The following is a 25,741-nucleotide window of genomic DNA, read 5'->3' on the forward strand; positions in this document are numbered from 1 at the left end:
AATTTTTCAAATTAGAAATAAAAACATGATTTGAATTCATTTTTGAATCACAGTATAAATAGATATAAGTAAATAAATTTTTTTCACAATTCTAATGAAATAATGTGTATGTATAAATTTAATGTCAATAAATAATAGTAGCACTTAGTATATTAACTAATGACCACAGGATAAGTAGCACAATGTGACAGTTTGCAAAGGAATGTTTTCTTGCAAATCTGACTGCATCCAGGGGTTTTTAAGTGGGAGTATTTGAGGTACCTCAGAGAGAATAGAATTTAAAAAGCAATCTTTTTCAAATCATTTTAAAAGTTTAAAACTATGTGTGAAACTTTAAATTAATGTTTAGATAAATTAAGTAGAGAAACATTTCTGAACACCTGAAAATCAAAATTAGAACCTAGAAACAGTAACCATAATTATGATGAATGTGTGTTTTTATCATTAAAATATGGAGGTAAAAATAAATAATTTACAACTTTATTTCCCTACATTTTGCTATAATCATTTTGCTATAATTTGACTATGTTTCTGTGATAAATCAGTGGTTCATAGTATTTACAAGTATGAAGACCTATTTAAAATAATAAAAACACTTGCAGATACCTCAGGATTATGGTTTCAATCACCAATATCTAAGGTGATACACAACAAAAATCTTCTATGAATTCAATAACACTTCTAGATGATTTGGATTTTATTACCCCACAACAAGTGCATAATTAAAAATCACATAACATAAACAATTAAGCTTTATTTTTCCCCTCAGTCTAGAAGCAATACTTGCAAATTCTCCATAATGCACAGCAGGGACAAACACTATAATTGTTAATAATATCCAGTTTTTAATTTCATTTAAAATTAAAACAAATAGCTTATTATATTTTTATATGTTAGAAAAACTATTTAAATTTTCTTATGAACGCTTAATGCCTCATTTTACTCAGAAGGCTATGTACAACTCAACAGCTACTCGTAACTATTCATTGGAAAATACTTATTAAGTTCCTAGTATATGCCAGGTACCATTATATAGGTTCTGAAAATGCAGCCGCAAATTAACAGGTGGAAATTCCTGCATAAGAGTTTACATTCTAATCAGGGAGACAGAAATACTATGCCAGAAAGTAATAAACACTAAGAACAAACTAACTGAGCAATAGGATTATGAAATGTTGGAAAATGGTATAACACTAGTTAGGATGGTCAAGAAAGACATTATTAGAGGCTAACATTTGAATAGAGTCCTAAGAGAAGTTGGAGTCTAAGTCATTCAGCTCCCGGGCAGAAGGAAAGAAGTTCAAATTTCCTGAGGCAGAATATTCCTGGAGTGTCCAGCGAACTGATCACATACCACTGTGGCTAAAGTGGAGAAAAGAGGAGGGATGGCAGAATAAGAGATCTGAGTGGGAAGAGGAAGGGAGAACTTCTAGAGCAGTGCTACTCAGTATGTGGACCTCTAGCCTATGATGGTTCATGAACAATTTGTCACTACTCATAAGGAAATAGACACAAGAAATTAATAGTAAGCATTGAGCAATTTTTATAACAATTTGGTAGAGTAATAGAGTAACTTTATGTCTATTAAAATTAATACTAAAAGATTGGGGCATATATGTCCTGTTTTTCTTCATTTTTCTAATAACTCAATTTTACTCATTTTACAAATCTATTGGGTCCTCATAGAGTGGAAATAAAAAATAAACAAAAAAGTCCTTCACCACTAATAGTTTGAGAAGCTCTTTCTTTTCTAAAGCATTGCGGACATAGTAAGAACATTGGGTTTTACTATGAGTGAGATGGGAAGAAATGGAAGGGTTTCACTTAGAGGACTGGCATGATCAGATTTGGATTTTTAAAGGAACCACTGTGGTTGCTGTGCCCAGAGTAAACTCGAAGCAGGGGCAGGAGTGAGGAGATGAAGAAAACAGACCAAATATAAATTATGAGAAATTATAAAATTCAAAGAATTTTAAATAGTCAACAAGACTTGTTGACAGATTGGAAGGGGTGTGTGAGGGAAAGAGAAGAGTCAAGAATAAATCCAGGTTTGGGGCTTAGGAAGAAGTATAATAGAGTCGCCATTAATCAAGATGAAGAAGAAGGCAGGATGAAGGGGATGAGGAACAATAGGTGCTTGTTTTTGATATGTTAAGTGTGAGGTGCCTATTAAATACCCAAGTAGAGATATCTGAGCAGGAAGTTGGATTAAGATTCTGGAGTTCAGGAGAGCTTATCAGCATTTAAGAAATAAATCTTGGAGTCATTAGCATATAAATGGTAATTAAAGCTGTGGGCTTGATGAACTCATCTAGACAGTGAGTGAAGATGGAAAAGAGAAAAGGTCGAAGGGAAGAGCCCTGTGTCATGCGAATGTTTATAGATTGGACGACAGGAGGAATCAACAGAGGAAATTAAAGTGTAGTGAGAGTGACCAAAGAAGAAGGAAGAATAACTGCACATAGTGCCAACTGAAGGAAGTATTTGAAGGAGAAGAGAGATTATGGACTTTAAGTTCTGTAAGAAAGGAAATGAGGACTGAGTGGGGTGAGGGACGATGAAAGATAGTGTGAGTAAATCAATTGAATTGTCTGCTGGATTCAGGAATTGCTCGTGTTGGGATACAAAAGGGAGGGTACTGGAAAAATGAAAAGTTATAGTCAGGGTTGGCATGCTTGAAGTTGAGATGAGGGAAGCTTTGCGGTTAGAGTTTAGCACAAAGACAAGGATGGTGATGGAATAAGGTGGCTAAGACGGGAAAGAGGACAAGAACATTGGAAGGTAGGTTGTTATGGAGTTGAGGTGACAAGGAATAAGAAGAATTATCTAGATTAATATTGAGATTACCAATTACTGTGACAGGAGTGATACTGGAAAGAAACATAAACTGTCCTTTAGAGCTGTGCTTCTAAATGAGACCCAAGACTAGATTTGCATATCACATACCTAAATTTATGTATTCTTTTACTTTTTTTACTAGAGGTTCTGCATTTTGTGGAATTTATTTCGAGGTAGCACTCTGAAATTTACAATTAAAAAAATGATGGATTGACTGATGAGGAAACCACTGCCTTGAACATTGTCAAATACAGAATACTAACCCAAACAGACTGTAGATTTTTGTCAAGTATGATATTTGTACTTTTTCCTTCGAACATATGGAAAAATACTGGCTTTTAATTCATCTGAACACTCCTATAGCCAGCAAGTTTCTAAATGTTAATTTCAATTTTATAGATTAAGCTTAGTATAAAGTCAGTTTACATTATGAATTGAGATAATGAGAATATAATGTTATAACTTCACTTGAGACATTATACAAATTGAACCAATATTTATTAATATATTTATAAGAAATTTCCTCTCTTGAAACATTTATCTTCAATTTTCTTATCCTATGTAATATTTAAAAAGTATATTTAACAAATTCCAAAATTTTTCTTTTGCATTTCTCAAACTTACCAATTTTATTTTCAACTGTAATTAGTTTTAACTTTTATATTAACAATGCTTTTTCTTCGATTTGAAACCAAATAAAAAATTAGACAGTAACATAGCAATTCAAACTTTTTCATCTACTCCATTTTTGTTTTCTACATCATTTATTAAAAATATTACAAAATATCAAACACTATACAAGACAGTAAGAAGAATTTTAAAAAAACAACATTTGAACATGGGTTCTTCACCTGAGAGGTCCATGGACTAATTGGAATGAAAGGTGTGGGAACAAACACTTGCAGCCATGGAAGGATGCTTCTGACTACCCAACAAAGGCATGAGTGGCTTCCTGGAGAGACAGAGTTTAATTTGAAACACTAAGGCTGAGGAGAAATTTACTTCTTGTGTATAGATAGATAAGATATACCACAAGAAGGAAAGTGAAATATTACTTGCAAAGGTAATAAAAGTAATATGGCTCTTTTCTGGATATTGCAAATAATTTGGGCATTGTGTGAAATAAGGGGCTTTGTGGATAAATGGCAGAGTAAGAAGCTAGAAAAGTAAATAGTTTTGGAGCATAAAGACACTTAGATTTTTCCTTAAGTTTATAAGAAAATATTTAATCTATTTAGTTAAAAAAGACATATGATTTGATTTTTGTTCATGTGGGATAAGTAACATTTCAGTAAATGTAATCTACAATGTTAGGTTCCATATTGTCAAGCCTTATTTTTTTATGGAGAGGAAAAGTAATCTAGTTAGAACCATGGTACTAGTCTTTTCAGAGAAAACATCCTATAATTTCATGGCTAATAAATTAAAATTATGGTAATTTTTGTAGTTGTTTTTCGTAAGCCCTATTTTTCCTATGACATATTTCTTGCCAATATTTTTCAAGTCTCACACAAGTGAATCAGATTGGCATAAGCTAAATGTGACAAATGTTAATAAAGGACATTTGAAAATTGATAGAACAGAATTCAATAATAAAGAAAGGTCTAGGTTTAATTCCCATTACATATTTAGAAACCAGAGGACAGTATTTTTAATCTTGTGATACAGAGACATTTTGATTTCAAAATCTTCACTAAATTTGAGTAAAGTATTTATTAAATCATATATATTTGTATATATATGTAGTATTAATAAACCTCTAAATTGTTAGCATGGAGGAAAGAGGTCCAAGATGGTGAAATAGGAAGAACCTGAACTCACCTCTTCCCATGGACACATTGAATCTATGCCTAAATATAGAGCAATTCCTCCTGAAGAAGAACTGAGGGCTTATTGAACAGCTTCTGTGCAACAAACTATAAAGAGAGCATATAGAGATGAGTAGGAGAGACAGAGACACAGTATTGATGGGAACTCCACTCCTGATATGGTGATCTGGAGCAGGGAGAGATATCACTGAGGGGACCTCACACAGGCTTGCTTCCCTGGGCCACAGCAAAAAGACAGCAGTTTAAAAAGCACCTAGACCATACGAGAAGGAAATCTATTTAGTAACCCTAGAATGTCTGTCAAACAGGCAGGGAACTGCTGGAACTCTCCCTGGGATAGGAGGTGCTGGTGAGTGCCAGCACAGGTGGGAGCATAGCCTGGATACTATAGTATGCCTGCCAAGGCAGGTCCAGTGCACCCCAGCCCCTGACTCACACTAGCTCCAGCCGGTCTGCCAAGGTGGCCCAGACGTGGTGTGCCCAGGGACTCCCTCAATTCATGCCTTCCCCGGCCCCAGACATCCAGCCAAGGTGGCTCAGAAGTGGCATGTCCTGGGATTCCCCTGGCCTGCACCTTCTCCATCTCCAACAGGCCTGCCAAAGCTGCCTGGTACACAGTCTACACAGGGGACACTCCTACATAAGGCCACTTTTTCAAGACCAAGAAAGGTAGCTGTTTTGCCTAATTCATAGAACAAATACAGAAAGTGAAGCAAAATGGAAAGCAAAAGGTATATCTTCCTCCTTCCCATATATGGGAATATGTATAACATTCCTTAATTGAAAGATCACTATGGTTAAACTGTTTTGCTTCTACCTGTTTACATACATCTTCATATAAGATTTAGCTAACATTTCCCTATGGGTGGGAGAGAATATCTATAACATTCATTCACTGAAAAAACACTGGTTAAACCACCTTGCTTCTAGCTCTTTAGAAACATCTGTGGCTACAGTGGAGAAAAGAAGAGGGTGTAGCAGAATAAGAGATCTGAGTGGAAAGGGGAAGGCAGAAATTCTAGAGCAGTGCTACTCTGTATGTGGACCTCCAGCCTATGCTGGTCCATGAACAATTTGTTACTACTTATAAGGAAATAAACACAAGAAATGAAGAGTAAGTATTGAGAAACTTTTATAACAATTTGATAGAGTAATAGAGTAACTTTATGTCTAATAAAATTAATATCAAAAGATTAGGGCATACAGAGATAAGCAATTTACCTGATAAGGAGTTCAAAATAATGGTTATAAAGATGCTCGTTAAAGTCAGGAGAAAAATAGAGGAACACAGTGAGAACTTCAATAACAAGTTAGAAAATATAAGAAAAAACAGTCAGAGCTAAAGAATACAATAACTGAAATAAAAAATACACTAGAGGTAATCAGGGACTTTAAAACCCCACTTACATCAATGAATAGATCATCCAGACAGAAAATCAATAAGAAAATATTGGCCTTAAATGACACATTAGACCCGATGGCTTTAATAGATATATACAAAACATTCCATACAAAAAGTACAGAATACACTTTACTTTCAGGTACACCTGGAACATTCTCCATGATAGATCACATGTTAGGCCACAAAGCAAGTCTCAATAAATTTAAGAAAACTGATGTCACATCAAGCATTTTTGCTGACCACAATGATATAAAACTAGAAATCAATTACAAGAATACAACTGGAAAAAACACAAACATGTGGAGACTAAACAACATGCTACTAAGCTGCCAATGGGTAAATAAATAAACCGAAGAAGAAATCAAAAAAATACCTCAAGACAAATGAAAATGGAAAGACAAATTTCCAAAATCTAAGGGATGTAGCAAAAGCATTTCTAAGAGGGAAGTGCATAGCAATGCAGGCCTACCTCAAGAAACAAGAAAAATCTCAAATAAACAATCTAACCTTATACTTAAAAGAACTATAAAGAGAAGATCAAACAAAGCCCAAAGTTAATAGAAGAAAGGAAATAATAAAGATCATAGTGGAAATAAATAAAATAGAAACTAAAAAATCATTAGAAAAGATTAATGACACCAAAAGCTGGTTCTTTTGAAAAGACAAACAAAATAGATAAACCTTTAGCCAGACTCATCAAGAAAAAAATAGATAGGGTCCAAATAAATAAAATCAGAAATGAAAGAGAAGAATTTACAACTGACACCACAGAAATACAAAGGATCATAAGAGAATACTATGGACAATTATATGCCAACAAATTGAAAACTAGAAGAAATGATAAATTCCTAGAAAACTACTACTTTGTAAGAATGAATCAGGAAGAAATAGAAAATCTGAATAGACCCATTACTACTAATGAAATTGAATAAGTAATTTAAAAACTCCCAAAAAGCAAAAGTCCAGGACCAGGCAGCTTCACAGATGAATTCTATCAAACATTTAAAGAAGAGTTAATACCTATACTTATAAATTTATTCCAAAAAATTGAAGAGAAAGGATTGCTTCCAAACTCATTTTACAAGGCCAGCATTACCATGATACCAAAACCAGACAAAGACACCACAAAAAAAGAAAATTACTGGCCAATAATCCTAATGAACATAGATGCAAAAATCCTCAACCAAATATTAGCAAATTGAATTCAACAATACAATAAAAGGATCATACACCACAATCAAATGGGATTTATTTCAGAGATACAAGGATGGTTCAATATCCACAAATCAATAAACACAATACAGCACATTAACAAAATGAAAGATAAACATCATATAATCATCTCAATAGATGTAGAAAAAGCATTTGACAAAATTCAACATCCAGTTATGATAAAAACTCTCAACAAAGTATGTATAGAAGGAATGTACCTCAACATAATAAAGACCAAATATGACAAACCCACAACCAACACGCTAATTCATACTCAGTGGTGAAAATTTGAAAGATTTTCCTCCAAGATCAGGAACAAGACAGAGATGCCCACTCTCACCACTTTTTTTCAACATAGTATTGGAAGTCCTAGCCAGAGCAATTAGACAAGAAAAAGAAATAAAAGGCATCCAAATTGGAAAGTTAGAAGTACAACTGTTTTACAGATATTTACAAATATTTACAGATAAAATGATATTATGTATAGCAAACCCTAAAGGCTCCACCAAAAAAACTATTAGAACTAATAAATTCTGTAAAGTTGCAGGATAGAAAGTTAATATACAGAAATTGATTGCATTTCTATACATAAGTAACGAGCTATCAGAAAAAGAAATTAAGAAAACAATCCCATTTACAATTGAATCAAATAGAATAAAATACCTAGGAATAAATTTAACCAAGGAGGTAAAAGATCTGTACTCTGAAAACTATAAGAGTAATTTCATCAATATGAAAGAAATTAAAGATGATACAAATAAATGGAAAGATACACTGTGCTCCTGTATTGGAAGAATTAATATTGTTACAATGTTCATACTACCCACAGCAATCTACAGATTCAATGCAATCCCCATCAAAACACCAATGGCATTTTCACAGAACTAGAACAAAAAATTCTAAAATTTGTATGGAACCACAAAAGACCTCAAATAGCCAAAGAAATCTTGAGAAAGAAGAAAGCTAGAGGTATCACGCTCCCTGATTTCACACTATTTTACAAAGCTATAGTAATCAAAATGGTATAGTACTGGCATGAAAACAGTCATAGAGATCAATGGAATAGCATAGGGAGCCCAGAAATAAACTCACACATATATGCTCGATTAATCTATGATAAAAGAGGCAAGAATATACAGTGAGGGAAGGACAGTCTCTTCAATAAATGGTGTTGAGAAAACTGGATAGCTACATGAAAAAGAATAAAACTGGACAACTGTCTTACATCATATACAAAAATAAATTCAAAATGGATTAAAGACTTGAATTTATGACCTAAACCACAAAACTCCTAGAAGAAAGCATAGGCTCTCAGTACTTTGCCTTCAGTCTTAGCAATATTGTTTTGGACCAGTCTTCTCAGACAAGGGCAACAAAAGCAAAAATAAACAAATGGGATTTTACCAAACTAAAAAGCTTTTGCACAGCAAAGAAAACCATCAACAAAACGAAAAGGCAACCTACTAAATGGGAGAAGATATTTGCAAAGCATACATCTGATAAGAGGCTAATATCCAAAACATATAAAGAACTAATACAACTTAATATCAAAAAACAGATAACCTGATTAAAAAGTAGGCAGAGGGTTTAAATAAACATTTTTCCAAAGAAGACGTGCAGATGCCCAAGAGGCACCTGAAAAGATGCCCAACACCACTCATCATCAGAAAAATGCAAATTAAAAGCACAATGAGATACCACCTCACACCTGTTAGAATGGCTATTATCAAAAAGACAGAAAATAACAAGTGTTGGAGAGGATGTGGAGAAAAGAGATCCTTTGTACACTGTTGGTGGGAGTGTAAATTGGTGCAGGCAGTATAAAAAACAGCATGGAAGTTCCTCAAAAAATTAAAAATAGAACTACCATATGATCCAGTGATACTACTTATGAGTATTTATCAGAAGAAAACAAAAACACTAACTTGAAGAGATATACTCACCCCTATGTTCATTGCAGCATTATTTACAATAGCCAAGACATGCAAGCAACTTAAATGTCCATCAATAGATGAATGGATGTGGTGTATATATATAAGGGAATATTGGTGTATACTATGGAATATTATCCATAAAAAGAATGAAATCTTGCCATTGTGACAACATGGAGGAATCTAGAGGGTATTATGCTCAGTGAAGTAAGTCAGACAGAGAGAGACAAATACCGTATGATTTAGATGTGGAATTTGAAAAACAAAACAAATGAACAAACAGAACAAACAGAAACAGACTCATAGATACAGGAAACAAACTGGTGGTTAGTAGAGTGGGGAGGGGTTGGGGGGCAGTCAAAATAGATGAAGGGCATTGGGAGGTACAAACTGCCGGTTATAAAATAAATAAGTCATAGGGATGTAATGTACACCATGGGGAATGTAGTCAATGATATTGTAGTAACTTTGTATGATGACAGATGGTAACTAGACTGACCACGGTCATCATTTCGTAAAGTGTATAAATTTCAAATCCCTGTGATGTACACCTGAAACTGTACACCTGAAAGAAGATACTGTATGTCATACTCAAAAAAAATGTTAGCATGCTAGTTATTAGCTACTACTTTTAGGGTAAAAATTACTTCTAAATTCATAATGTCAAAGTAGAAATTGGTATTATTAATCTGTAAGTAGCAATCAATGTGACTCTCTACTTATATACCAATTACTCCTAAATATGAAATGATGTTTATTTCTAAGGAGCTAATCTTCCTAGGGAAAATAATACCATATCTAAAGTTTATAAAAATAACAATTCATCCACAGTGACACTAATATAGCACTACTGTGAGCCTGTATATGAAAAGAAAAAAAACCTAATTCAGGAAAAATATCCTTACTGGCAATCAGTAATTTGACCCAAAATAAAACATTTTTGGATGACAATTATTCAATAAAAGGGAACATGTAAAACAATTTAATCTGACTTTCTAACTGTAATACATGTTTCCAGTCCATGGGTTTGTGTGTGTGTTTATATGTGAGGGCCCTTTCAGGTTGTAAAGATACTATTAGGTAACCTCGGATAATACTGGCTCATTGTTAGTATTACCTGCAAAATGGGAAGAAAATATATGAGAATTCAGACTATCAGAATTCGTGGGCTGGCTATCCAATATTGATGCAATATCACAAACATTGCTGTGAATGAATCTCTGCTCTTTTCTCCCACCTGCTCTGCTTTCCTGCTATGTTAACATGTCTCCGAACGTCCTGTGGTTTTTGTTTACATCTGTCCTCTACTTCCTAATACGTTCTGCTAACGCCTTCTTTTAATGTATTTCCCGGTTTCTGATCCACTATTACTTCTGCGTCCTTGATGCAAATTTGAATCACTTACTAAGTCACAATTCAACATAAAGTACCCAACATGTCAGATTTCTAACTTGCTTTTACCAGCAGTGGGAGTATAAACACCTCATTTTGTTTTCCTATCATTGATTCCTATTATAATCAGCTGTGGTTCGTTCAGCAGGTCCATGTTAAACAAACAAACTAGAAACCATTCTGTCTAGTAGTGGGCCACCAGAAATCTCAGCTAGTTTTAAAATGAAACCTCTATTTTGCTATTTAGGCTCAGCATTTTCCAGGGACAAATGTGCTCAATTAGTTCATTTACTTCCTAGATCTGTATTTTTATTTTTACAAATTCAACATCATATCACCAAGATACTCTTAAGAGTATCTTACTCTTAAGAGTATGCCTTTTTTTTTCCCCAGTAACTTGATTGAGATCATAATGGTTTATAACATTTGTAATTTTTGGTGTACATTATTGTTGATCAATTTCTGTGTAGACTTCATCATGGTCACCTCAAGTAGTCTAATTATTGTCCGTCACCACACATATGTGTCTCTTTACCCCTTTCACCCACCCCCACCTCCCTTCCCCTCTGGTAGCCACTAATCCGTTCTCCCCATCCATGTATTTGTTATCTTCCACATATGAGTGAAATCGTGCGGTATTGGCCTCTCCCTGTCTGGCTTATTTCACTTAACGTCATATCCTCAAGGTATATCCATGTTGTTGCAAATAGGACAATTTTGTCTTTTTTGATGACTGAGTAGTAGTCCATTGTATATATATCCCACATCTTCTTTATCCAATCATCAGTCAAGAGACACTTGTGTTGCTTCCACGTCTTGGCTATTGTGAATAACGCTGCAATGAACATAGGGGTGCATAAATCTCTTTGGATCATTGATTTCAAGTTCTTTGGATAAATGCCCAGCAGTGGGATAGCTGGATCATATGGTATTTCTATTTTTAATTTTTTGAGAAATCTCTATACTCTTTTCCATAGTGGCTGCACCAGTTTGCATTGCCACTGACTACATAAGGAGTATGCCTTTTAACAGATATACAGTAGTTGCATAGGCCATATTTTATTTAACCATTAGATTATTGCTGGAAACCGAGGTGATTTACACATATTTGCTATAAAAATTGCCTTGTAGTTGACCCTTAATCGAGTGTGATTGTCCACCTTACTACGACCATCACACTCTTCTAATTTCCCAGCTCTTGCAATTATGAGGCACTAGTCTCCGGTTCTTGTCATTTTTAGAGACCTGACATCATTCTCATGATTGGACTTTAAGTAACATGTCTTGTCAAAGATAAACAAAGTTATCAGACACGAGTTAACGTGGTAAGGACAGATTTTAATCAGTAATAGACTATTGCAATAGGGAAAAGAGCCCAGCGTGAGCTGAACTCAATTTCGGTTTGTATAAAGGTGACTGGGCATTTTGAAGGGAGAATGAAGGAATAGGGAGGAGGGTGAACAGGGCTTAGTAGGGTCAGGGAAGAGAAAAATTACAAAAATCAAGAAGGAGGGTTGATCCATGTGAAATCCATCTGGGTTTGCTAACTGGTACTTGTTGAAGTTAGGCTCCTACCCTCCCCTTGAGGATGGGAGACCCTGGACCTTATCTTCATGTGTTGGCTGGAACAAACAGTAAATTCTTTTGGCAGTGTTGAGTGTTCTCAGACAGGCATTTTAAGGGTGGCTAAGGGCGGCCTAGGGATGAGACCCTGAGCTATTAGAAACTGTTAGTGTTTGTTCAAGTCTTTATAGGCCAAGGTTAAGTCTAGTGGAGAAGAGGGCTCAGGGGCAGTTGGCTAGAGTTTGGTAAAGGAGAGAATCTTTGTCAGTCCTTTCCAACATAATGTTTTGTCCTTTTCTGCTTAAACAAACTTGAATTAGTTAATTAGTCACAGTTAAAAGAATCCTAAATAATAAATTGATACTTACCTTGTATAATGATAGTTTTCTATGTACTTGATTATTTACTTGGAAAAATTTCCTAAAAGTGGAACAAATGTGTCAAAAATATATTTTAAAAAGTAAACCTCTTCTAATATGTTGTTAAACTTCTTCCAAAATAACACCTCATCAGCTACTGATAACCATGCCTAACTGATGTGATCACAAAGAAAAAGTTTCTAACCAATTAATTTTGGGGCTTTAAGGGTTAAAAAAGTGTTTATCACTGTTATAATCACGACTATAATTTGTACTTTTTTTTGGTTGGTTAATTTGGACATTTCATTTTTTCTACTGTAAGCTGTTTATCTTATTTACCCATGTTTCTAATTAAGGGGAGTGTTTTTTATGTGTAAGAGCATTATACTTCTATTTTGGATTCTTACTAGTCAGCTGTGTGATTTTAAATATTACAAATCTTTTTTTTTTTTAATTCTTATTGTGAATAATTTTCAAACATGACAAGAAACAAGCACAAAATCTTAGTAGCCTCCATGTACGCATCACCCAGGCCCAATGACTGAGAACCCATGGCCAATTCTGCCCAGTCCACACTACTGACCACTTCATCCTTGTATATTATTTTGAGGCAAATTTCATCGATAAATATGTATAAAGATATACAAATAATGTGCCTTTAAGAGAGAAATTTTTTAAATGTAACTACAGTGTCATTCACACCTAAAAATAATAAGAATAATTATTTAATATCATCAAACACTAGCCAGTGTTCAGTTTTTCAACATTTCAAAAATGTCATAGTTTTATGTTTTAATTTTTTAAATCAGAACCTAAATGAAGTCTACATATTTTGAATAGTTAATACACCTTTTAAATCTTTTTGTGATCTGTAGCTTCTCTCTCTCTCTCTCTCAAAATATCTCTCTCTTAAATATACACACATACATACACGTATATAGCAGTTGTTCAAAATCAGGTTGTTTTTCCTGTAGAGCCTTGCTACTCGAAGTACTGTCTAAGGGCAAGCAGCACAGAAAACTTTAATTATAATAAACTGAGAGCTTATTAGAAATGCAGAATTTCAGACTCTACCTAAGACCCACTGAACCAGAATCTGCGTTTTCACAAAATCCCAGGTAATTCTTACTCATATATAAAGTTTGGGAGACACTACATTTGATATCTCACAGTCTGCATTTTGCTGATGGAAATGCAAACGATAGGTTGTTGGAACTAGAGGCTTCATCATATAGATGACTCTCTCACTCACATATATATATATATATGTATATTTCACAGATGATGCCTTTCCCTAGTGACAAAAGAGTGACAAAATGTTTGTCACTCTTTTAGTAATGATGGCAGCCATCATTCCTACCTAGATCAATTAGTTCATTAGGGATCGCAAAATGGGAAAATCATTCTGTTTTTTTTGAGAAGTTGACTAGTTGGAATACGTCCATAAGAGGAAATTGAGTCTCATATACCATTCGGTTACTCTGTCACATATTTTATTGAAAGAAGGCAAGATACATGCTTAATTCTTCTAATTTTGAAAATAATGTTATTACCCTAACATCCACCAACAATAATCAGTTTTTATTTGTTTGTTTGTTTTATTGGGGGGAATGTAAACACGTTAAATGTTGCAAAACTTGTTTCTGTGTATAAACCGTCCTGTTGCTATTATGTCTTTTAAATTGCCCTAGGTAGAAATTAGCTATTTTAACTAAATTTTACTTAAATATCCATATTCCATATTTATATTTCTTACAGTTAAAATTGGAATTGTAATTAACGTTTATGATAATTTTGGCCCAGACATAACAGTGGGTCATTCTTCTGCCAGGTGAAATGTGAGCCTGGATTCCAGAATTGGAATGATCATGGACTGGTACTGGGAACATGACGGGAACAGGAAAAGCTGAGTTCCTAAAGTCATCCAAACGTCTGGTGCAGGTGGAAAGTTTAATTTTGGCCAATAGGCAGCCCAAGAAGGCAGAACAAGAACTTTTAGCTCAATCTAAACCTTTAATTTTTATTAGTGAATTCCATCACTTTATTTTATTTATTATTATTATTATTTTTATTGTGGTAACATTGGCTTATAACATTATATAAATTTGGGGTGTACATCATTATATTTCAATTTCTGTGTAGTCATCACTTTATTTTTATAATCACAAAAAATATTTAAACTCATATCTTAAAAAATGCTTTCAGGGGGCTGGCCTCACGGTACAGTGGTTAAGTTTGGTGCTCTCCTTTTGGCGGCTGGGGTTTACAGGTTCGGATTCCAGGCGTGGACCTACACCACTCCTTAGTCATGTTGTGGTCCCAACCCACATACAAAATAGAGAAAGATTGGCAGCAGATATTAGCTCAGGGCAAATCTTGCTCACCAAAAAAAAAAAATGCTTTCAATTTTTATTATTCTGTTTCCTTTTTTTTTGTTCTATTGGTATTTTGCCATATGCATCATTTTCATTGTTTAAATACTTTTTATGAGTTGTTTTTATAAAATAATACAACTTCATGGAAGGCGTAAGTTATTCCTTTTCTTCATCTTTTAAAACTATCAAATGCAGTTCCTTGATCTTAGTATATATTTTTTGATAGCGTTAAACATTTAAAATCATTCAAGCTTTGTTTTCTATCTGGTGAATTTACATTCTCAAGATCAATACTTTCATTTATAATGTTGTACCTAGTTGCGGTTTTCTTGCTATGTAATCTGCTTGAACAGCAGGGACGGGGTCACTGAGCTTCTTAAATTGCTGCTTTGGCGTTTGTTATGGGCTGGATTGTGCCTCTCCAAAAAAGATATGTTGAAGTCTTCACCCTCAGTACCTGAGAATGTGACCTTATTTGGAAATAGGATCTTAGCAGATTTCGCCAACGTAAGATGGGGTCATCCGCATGGACCCTCATCCAATATGACTGGTTTCCTTATCAAAAGGGGAAATTTGTGCACAGAAGGGAGACTGAAAACACACCGGCCATGTGATAGTGAAGACAAAGATGGGAGTGACGTAATTACAAGTCAAGAAATACCAAGGATTGTTGGCAAACACCAGAGGCTAGAAGTGGCAAGGATGAAAAAACAACTTAATAGTTTATGAAAATATATTGTACTTAATGGCTGCTGTAATCTGCCCAGTGAAGAAAGTGTTTCTCAAAATGTGTAAACCATATATATAAAGAATACTTCAGGGACCAGCCCGGTGGTGCAACCAGTTAAGTGCGCGCACTCCGCTGTGGCAGCCCGGGGTTCGCCAGTTCAGATCCTGGGCATGCACTGATGCACTGCTTGGCAAGCCATGCTGTGGTGGCGTCCCATATAAAGTGGAGGAAGACAGGCACGGATGTTAGCCCAAGGCCAGTCTTCCTCAGCAAAAAAAGAGGAAGATTGGCAGATGTTAGCACATGGCTGATCTCACACACACACACACAAAAGAATATTTTTTCGTATCTTAAACAATTCTTTAATTTTAAAGAAATATAACAATTCATTAGCATAAATCAACATAAATATGTACTCAAAAGATTAAAATTGTCAACAAATGAATTACTCTAATTTTTCATTGAATTCTATAAATTGAAAGCCACTTCAGAATATATTTAAAGAAAACAATGAAAGTGAAAACCTTGCACTGTGCAAATATTTACTTTAAATGCAAAAATTGGGTCATTTAGGTCTGTTTCTGTTGGTCTATTTTTTTTCTCTTTTTCTTATCTATTTGTATACCTGGTAATCTTTACTGCCATGCATTTTATATTAAAGATTGCACTTTGCCAGATGATGGTATCTTCTTCCAGAGAGGGTTAATCTTATTTTCTGATAGGTGGCCTAAGGGGGTCTATCAGTATAATCCAATCAAGGGCTACCTGACTTGAGGTTGGGTTATCAGTTCTGTAAGGCTAGATTTACTTCTGTTTCACTCCATGGCTCTTCTGCACGTCTGTGTCAGCTTTTGTTCCAAACTATCTTCTCCAGGCTGTTTGTTGCACAAAGATAAAGATACTATTTCTCTCCAGGGTAAAAAGCAGAAGTTTTTGCTGTCCAAGATAATATTGATGATGTTTCCCTCAAGGACAAAAGTTAGGCAGGTTTGCTCACAGGCCCCTTACAAGGCTGGCAGGGTTCTAAGCTCCAAGTTTCCCCCTTGTGACACAAGCTCACCGCATGTGCAGCATCCCCCTGGAGCTGATTTTACATGGCTCCTATGAGACTTGAGGGGCAATGAGAACCAATGCAAATGCGCAGCCTGCTGTGCTGTGAGAAATACAGTCCTGTGCCTCTGGCTCAGTGTGTGTTCTGACAGCCTCTGTGACACTGGAGCAGGCTAACTCGTGAGGTAGAATCTCAGACTCTTCACATTTCTTCACATTCCCAAGATTAAATCCTCATAGATCTCAAGTGGGAATTTGGCATATTTAGTAGAGTCCCTTCTCTTTGGTGAGTCCTGAACTCCAATTTCTATCTTAGCGATGTGAGACTGCAGAAAATTTTATTCCACTTTTCACTGACTTTCTGTTTAGCTTCTTAACCTCTGGCCCTGAGCATCTTAAGAAAACAGCTAACGCTTTGGGCGGAAAACCTGCTGAGGAAGTGTTCCTCTCTTCTCTCTGGATCTTGTCCCCTCAAGTCCTGTTTCCCAAAAATCTCTAAAATCCGTTTTTTTATTCCATTACGACGACCTTTCTCTAAGTCCTCTTGGCTTCTCTATCTCTAAAATGTAATCTTCTGTCTGAGTTTTCAGACTTGCACATTACCCCAAATTAAGCATAATCCCTGAGAAATAAAACCTACTCACATGATGTTGGTTCACATCTCTGTGTTTCCTTCCTTCCAGGCTCTAGTTTCTTCAAGTCCTGCTTGGCTCAGTAGCTATGAGGTGCCTTCAAAACAAGATTTTTTTTCTTTTCCCTTCTTCTCTCCTCCCCTCCTCTCTTCTCCTTCCCTCTCCTCCTCTCCCCCCTCCTTCTCTCCTCTCTACTCCCTCCCCTCCTCCCCTTTCTTCCTTATTGCTTTTCTAGTTATCATCAGGAGTGTTGGTCTGTCACAAGCTATTCTATTCCAGCCAGCTGGCCAGTTGTATAACATTGATATATCTTATATATATTTTAATCAAAAGATCATATTAAATTAGCATTTGAGGTACTTAGTCAATGTGTCTCTGAAGAACTTATTTGCTATGTCAATAGTATAGGCAGAATTTAATGTCCAAAGGCTATTTCCACTACATAAATACTTCTTGGTTAAACACGTGAAACAGATTCAATATTTTATAGATTATAATAGTGTAAATACGAAATTTTATAAAATTTTACTCAGCTAACCAGCCTCATTTCTGATGATTAAAAAAATTTGATCTTGGCAATTCAAGGCAATCAATCATTGCAACTCTAAGACTTGGATGTAGGAATGGCTGAAGGCTTAGTTAAATTCAATTTTCTCCCAGTCAGTATTCTCCTTGTACTGTGGATACCACCTAGCTGAGTGTCTACTACATGGACATAATGTGCTAGTGATTACCACATCTCTTCTTTTAACACAGGCAACACATGGTGATAAATCTGAGGAGTTGAGAGTTCTACCCCTGCTGACTGAGCCTCCAACCTCAACCTGTGTTGTCAATGCTGATCTTTGAGTCACAGACTTACCATTGATCATTTTCCACTTTGCCTCTCTTTTTTACATTCTCAGATCTAGGTTTCCCTAGCTTTTGCTGCTAAGGTTCCCTGGTCAGCATCCAGCTCTCAATTCTGAGCAGTCTTTTACATTCTATTTGGACTTATGTGGTTATTCCATGTCTCCTCCCTACCCTGTAGGAGCTGAGGGAAGATTTGGAGGCATAGGGTAAAGTTAGTTGTATGATTCCCTCTCTCTATCTCTGATAACATTGTAGTAACCCCACTGGGGATGCGTAATCTAAAATTGCCTCCCGCTAGAAACTCAAATCAGTAATGGGGAATCAATCTCTGCCCTCACAATTTCAGAAATATCTACAGGTTTGTCTTAATTTTCTTTGGTTTGTTTTCCAAAAAGAGGCCAGACAGCAGGGACCTATATTTGCTCTCCTTCCTCAATTGTATTAAATTTCAGAATAGGTTCTTGCTCTGTCACGGTAGGGCAGGAAAACTCTTTATGTCATTATATTCTTTGTTTTACTCTATGTTGTGTGATATAAGGTTTCTGCTTCAATGCCCTCAAGCTTTGATCTGGATATGCAAGGCCAAGTTTTTGATTTCCAAATCACCTTTTCTCTCTCATGGTATTGTGTTCTGAAAATAAATGTGCTTTTAATTTTAATCTATAATCTGTTATGACTTTAAAAAATAACCCAAATATTTAATTAACTGTTTTCTTTTGGACTGTATCTGCCCTCTCCCAAAGCAATAAATGCTACTTTGACTTGGTAGTGAGTTGTGGTGCATTAAAATTTATGTTCCACAGGAGTGCCAAGAGAAAACACCAATCACAATGCCCACCCAGAACTGTGTTGGTGAGATGGGCAACAGCATTACTAGGAAGACTGGTGGTTTCTCTCTACGGGTCACGGCTCATGGTAGGTAAGGCAATGGATATTGGTGGGGTTGGTGAGACTCCATATTAATAGAAGCCAAATGGTAATGCTTAACCACCAGAACTCAGGAGGTCATAATTACCATAACCAAGTGGACAGCCTAAAGGGCTTGATCCACAGTAAGTTGTGGAGCTAGTCAATAGCGCATTGTGTCTTAGAGGCAAAAGAGTCGAGCAGGCAAGAGGATTCTGGGAAGATGGTGGCATAGGAAGCACTAGGAATTTATCTCCTCCTAGACGACAATTGCACTGGCAGAATCTGTCTAATGTAATGGTTTTGGAACTCTGAAGTTTATCAAAGGCTTGCAGCTTCCAGAGGAAGGCTTGAACAGTAAATTGTTAATTTCAGTCAATTCAGCTCTTACCTCCACAGCAGCTACCCATCCCCCAACACCCATACCAGGCAGCCTTGCATACATTCCTGAAGCAGCTTGCACACTACTTGCAGAAGCCAGGATGGGCAATAAGGATCTTGTCCTCTAAAAATCGAAGATCTGTGCTCTGATTGCTGATTGCTGCTTCTGATCACAGAGATGCAGACACAGAGGCAGACAACAAGAGTTCTGGATCCAGTAAGTCCACTGTGAACTGGCTAAAGGTCAGTTCACAGTAGGCTTACTTGGTCCATGGACCCACACAGTGGTCATTTCCCCAATCCATGATGTATATTTGGAATTGATATACTTGAAAGTTAGAGTAACATTCATTTTAGGCCCCTGATCTACTGGGGGTTAGAGCTATCATGGTGGGGAAGACCAAGTGGAAGTTTCTAAAAAGTACACCCTCAGACACACACGCACACACACACACACACACAGCCAAGATAGTAGCCCTGAAACAATATTGTTTCCTGGGGGAGATTAAGCTTAAATTAATAATAATAATAATAATAATAATAATAATAATAATAATAATATAGGCTTAAATTATGGATTGTTGGTCTCTATCATATCTGCATTTAATTTGCCAGAATGGACCCTGCAGAAATAGTAAACATCCTGTAGAATGACTATATATTATGGAAAGATCATCCAAAGAGTGATTCTAATATCAGCTGGTATCATTGCAGGAGCAGATTAATAAAGCCATAGTGCATGTTTCATGGCCATTGGTTTGGTAAATACATTTTTTTCCCATTCCAATTAGAAAACAGAATCAGAAAAAGGATGTTCAAGTGGAATGGACAAGAGTATTTACGGTTTTTCCTGAGGGCTATGTTAATTCTCTTTCCCTCTGTCAAAATGTAGTTTAAAGAGGTCTAGATCCCCTGAATGTTCGAGATCACCCTGATATCATACTGATTGCACAGGACAAGCAAGAGCTGGCTGGGACATCGGATGCCTTGGTAAGACACATGTGCTCCAAAAGATGGAAGATACACCCTACAAAGATTCGGGGACCTGACACATCAGTGAAATTTTAGGGGTCTAATCTTCAGGGCAGGCCAAGATATTCCCTTGAAAATAAAAGACAAATTACTGCATCTTGAAACACCTACCACAAAATATGAAGCAGAGTCACTGATAGGCCTCTGTGTTCTGAAGGCATCACATTCAACACCCAGTAACACAATCTGGCCCAGAAACCAGGTGACACAGAAGGCTGCCAGCTTTAAGTAGGAACAGAGAGAAATGGCTTCTGCAGCAAGTCTTGGCCATTTTCGAACAACTGCCTCTCCCTTCAGTTGCCCTCTTCCCTCTCCCACAAATATTTTTCTCAAATATAGATGTGATCACTTGCTTTATATGGTATTCAAAATAAATGTAAATCTTTCATGTCCCTTCAAGACCTGGCTTCCATGTATCTCTCAAGATTATCTCTTAAATGTTCTCACTTCCTGTCCTGCACATGTGAACACACCCACTCACAGACTCTCTACCCATGCTCAGCTACTCATTGATTTTTCAGTTTTACATGCTGTTGGCAAGTGCTAGTTCTTCTATTTGCAGCTGATTTTAATGGACATCATTCTCACTTTCTACTCTTCTGGAAAATTTCCTATCTTGTATTCCCAGGTCAAATTTAGTTCACTTCCTTCTTGGTAAATTTCTCTAACCTCTTTTCTAACACTTCCCATGTTCTCTAACTGAAAGCTCAATTCTGTTAGCTTATGTCCTCTTGCATCTCTCATTAAATATGCTTGAAATGGGCTGGCCCTGTGGCTTAGCAGTTAAGTGTGTGCGCTCCGCTACTGGAGGCCTGGGTTCGGATCCCGGGCGTGCACCGACGCACTGCTTCTCCGGCCATGCTGAGGCCGCGTCCCACATACAGCAACTAGAAGGATGTGCAACTATGACATACAACTATCTACTGGGGCTTTGGGGGAAAAAAAAGAGGAGGAGGATTGGCAATAGATGTTAGCTCAGAGCCGGTCTTCCTCAGCAAAAAGAGGAGGATTAGCATGGATGTTAGCTCAGGGCTGATCTTCCTCACACACAAAAAAATAAAGAAATAAATATGCCTAAAACATACATCATGCAGTATGTTAATTGGTTCTTTACGTCTTGGTCTTCTTCTCTAGATTATAAGATCCCTTGAAGGTAGAGACAATGATTTAGTCACTTCATATTTCCAGTACTTCTCATGGTGCTTGCTACCTGGAAAAACAATATTACTTATTGAAAGTATGAATTATTTAATGAATCATAGATGATATCCTAACTTTTCCTAATATTTTCTTTTGAAATTCTCCCTTTTAGCAGCAAACTCCCTTCACTTCAACCTCTCTTCAGAACCTTCTATCTCTCCATTTTAACTGAAACTGCTCTCTACTTCAAGGACACCACTCCCTTAATAGCTCCCTCTACAAAGGATGCATTTTGAACCACAAATCTTGACATGCCACAGCTCACTGACATATTCTAAACTTTGTTCTTATTTTTTCCACTTTTTGGATGAGAATTATTTTCACTGTTGCCACACTCCTTCACCTTTGAATCTTGTAGTATATTGCTAACTAACCTCTACTTCTCTTTTTTATAGATTTTTACTGATCTCTTTAAGTTTACAACCTCACATTCAGAAAAGATGAATTTTCCTATAATTGCAAATATAATGGCAATTTTAATATCCATATGAATGACAAATCAAAAAGCCTAACCTCGTATTTCATTAACTCAACTGAAATGTCTTTTATTTGCATTCCATTTTAGCTATGTCCCTTGATGCTCATTTCTCATAATCCAGATGTGTTCCATATCATAAATATTAATTTAAAGATCAGGGTCTCGATTTTAATCTCCTATTCTTCCCGTTCTTTCCTGCACTTCCAGTAACTCCTTGATCTCATTATGTGCTTGACTTCTTTTTCCTTTCCATTTGAACCTGGTTGATCAGAGTTCCTCTTAGAGTCATTTCTTTTGATAACAAGCCTGAAATCATAACAAATTACTACATTAGTTAGGAGTTCTCATTTGAAATATTAGATATTGATGACAAATGAATTAAACCAAGAAGAGAAGTATTGAATTGTCTATAGGTAGCTCATGAAATCAAGACTCGAGTTGGAGAAGCAGGTTCCATAGGCTGTGCACCCACAACCACAGCCAACATTATTCTGAAAACATACTCCATTGGAGACTCTTTTGGCAGCACTAATAACTTCCAGATGAATTGGCTTGTACCACAAACAGAGCTTGCACTGTACACTGGATATCACTAATGACATCTCTGTCATTATGTGCTCTTATCAGATTTTTCAAATACTTCTGCCACCACAAAAGTTTTTCTATTGTTTCCTAGTAAATTTTGTTACTAAAATCAAAATCAAAATCCAAGATAGGTATATCTGACTAGATGAGATAGGTGACTTGTTCATTCCCCATTAAAACAGAGAGTCTGAATTGTTGAGTAACAGCTGTTTTCAGCTTGCATAGTGGGAGCAGATTTTCATTTCTTATGAAGACTCATAATATTGCTCACTCAGTATAATATGTGCTTAAAGGCCAAGTGCCAGTGTCAACTTTTCCAATTCAAAGGAATCTTTTTTGTGTTCCCTGGTGAAACTATTTTGCCCTTGAGCTTAAAACTTCTCAAATAACACAGATCCCAAATATGGAGACAGGAGGCAATTTTTTTGCAAGTTGAAAATTTTGATGAAATAATAAGTATGTTTTCCCCTTCTTCATTTTAGTTTTTCAACAGTGAATTTAGTCTACATTTTTTAACCCAAGTATAAATACCTTTGTAATTAATTCCCTAATCTTATTTCTTCCAAGTACTTGAATATCTTGTTAAACCATTTGATACTGCTCATGAATTATCACTGACCATCAGTATTAGTCAGGATAGGCTAGAATACGTCAAGGACAAAACAATCTTATTATCTCAATTACTTAATAGAACAAATGTTTCCTTTTTTTTTTGGTTGCCAATCTTCCTCTTTTTGCTTGAGGATGATTGTCACTGAGCTAACATCTGTGCCAGTCTTCTATTTTGTATGTGGGATGCTGCAACAGCATGGCTTGATGAGCAGTGTGTAGGTCTGTGCCTGGGATCCAAACCTGTGAACCCAGGTCCGCAGAAACAGAGTGTGGGAACTTAACCACTATGCCACCAGGCCAGCCCTCAAATGTTTCCTTTTTATTCCTATTATAGGTGCAGGGCTTAGCAAGGTGGGGAGATCAGAAGGGGCTCTGCTCCAAAATTCACTTAGAACCACACACAATTGGAAGCTTCATTGTCTTGTAGCTGCACTGTTTGTAAAGTGAGTCTTGCTCAGTTGATACGGCAGGGCAAGGAAAAGCTAAAGGGCGATGCTGACATTCATCATTTTCTCTCAGAGCCCTTTGGCCAGATGTCATCATATCACATCATTCTAACTACCTAACTAAAAGAGAGGGAGGAAATGTAGGACAACAGATAGAATATTTAAAAAGCACCAATCTATTATAAGATTTATTCTCCTAGACAGAGAAAAATACCTCTCAAAATTCAGCTGCTGACAAAATTTCCCATTTCTATGATCCTTCAGCGAAAATTCACTCAAGAGTGAATGCTATAGTGGTTCAATTTCTGCTGGTGCCAGCACATCTTGTAGAACCATCTCTTTTTAAGGGTTAACTTTTTTCTCCTGAAACAATTGGTCATAGGAAAGTTCTCACAGGGAAGTGACAATACTGACAAAATAGGCACACAGCGAATGTGAAATTCTGCTGGTGAATTTATTTGTGCTTTTGTGGCCCCTAGAGGGGATTCCTTGACATTCCAAAGAACACTGAAGCCCCCTGTGGCTTCTCTAAGCTGGCTGCTTTCTGAACTATGTTGCAACAAAGCTCCCACCCTCTGGCATACATGACTCTTAGAAAAGAATCTAAGTTATCTGCTTTGTCAGTTCCCTAGGTCCTAATAGCCTCTGGACCATTGGGATTCTGCCATGCTTACTGAAATCAGGGAGACCTTTTTCATCGTGATATATTCTCCCAGCACCCTCACTCTATAGAAAAAAGCCAAAAAAGCACTTTTTAAAGATACTGCTCTATTAATAAAAATATTTCGTAATGCCTTGGTGAATGGAGTGCTTCCAGGGCATCCTTAAATGTCTTGGATCCTAGAAATAATTAAGAATGGGTATTTGAGTGCCACATGATAGACCCACATCAACATGTCTATCTACCTCACTCATTGAATTCCTTCCTCAATAGTATTTCAAGGAATTTCTGGCATCATCGAGAACAACATGGATTCATGAATATGAGCAAGGGACCTGTAGTCAAGTGTAAGTCCCAGTTCTGCTGCATACTGTGACAATTTCCCTGCTTTTCCCCACCTGTGAAATAAAGGATGACAATCCTACTGATTTGATAGAGTTGTCTGATGAATACATGAATTAATCCATGTATAACACTTAAAACAGAGCTGGGAATTTACAAAGAAATCAACAAAAATAAACAATAAATATTATCTCAAAATTTTTATCATAAGCCACTATTGAGTCCATGCTTTATGCAAATAACTGAGCAAAAAGTTAGAAAGATTTCAAATTGCCTAAGTTAGTTGTTGCAGTAACCCCTCAGACACAAAATGGACCCCACAGACACGTAGGATTTGGTTTGAATGTCGAGACTGATGATGATACACAAGCACCTGAAGGAGATTACTCACATAATAGGCTTTGAGAGAGCAGAGCACTCCCAAGCAGGTCCAAAAATGGCTTGAGAGAGCAGAGGGGACAATTGTTTGGGGGTTTTATGATGATTAGGCAATGGGGTTGTAATGAGGGTTCCCTCACATGACCAGGGCATATGTGGTTTGAACATTCTGCTAGTGCCAAAGGAGGGAGACCTGGGCTTGCTTATCAGTATTCCCAGATGTGGGGCTAAAGAGCAGTCGGGAAGGGTGGGATGTGAAAGCTGTCAGCAACCAAACATGAAAAACCAAGTCCAACTCCTCATGGCATTAGTACAGTGAATTCAGGACTTTGTGTCAGCACACCAGCATCGATCAATTGTCACCAATATAAATATGTTCTCCACAGCTTATTACTATATGCAACTACTAATAAATACTATATACCATTTATTAAGCACCTATTTTGTCTCAGGCAGTGTGCTCTTAAAGAAATTCAACAGAGTGGTCTATATAACAGACATGGAAACCAAGGTTTACAGAAATAAAGCTATTTGCCTGGACTAATAATACCTAAA

At 36.3% G+C, this 25,741-nt stretch overlaps 1 long non-coding RNA gene across 2 annotated transcripts; it reads left to right on the top strand.

Moving 5' to 3' along the window:
• Positions 1-14,359: 14,359 nt before the first annotated feature.
• On the top strand, positions 14,360-25,024 carry LOC131414587 (uncharacterized). 2 transcript variants are annotated; one of them, XR_009222204.1, is made up of 4 exons: positions 14,360-14,467; positions 18,969-19,080; positions 20,345-20,442; positions 24,740-25,024. It is a non-coding gene; the product is annotated as an uncharacterized LOC131414587 (long non-coding RNA). The 2 variants fall into 2 exon arrangements; XR_009222203.1 differs by lacking the exon at positions 20,345-20,442.
• Positions 25,025-25,741: the final 717 nt, after the last annotated feature.

This window comes from Diceros bicornis, chromosome 15, assembly GCF_020826845.1.
Source record: "Diceros bicornis minor isolate mBicDic1 chromosome 15, mDicBic1.mat.cur, whole genome shotgun sequence".
In the NCBI taxonomy this organism is placed as follows: domain Eukaryota; kingdom Metazoa; phylum Chordata; class Mammalia; order Perissodactyla; family Rhinocerotidae; genus Diceros; species Diceros bicornis.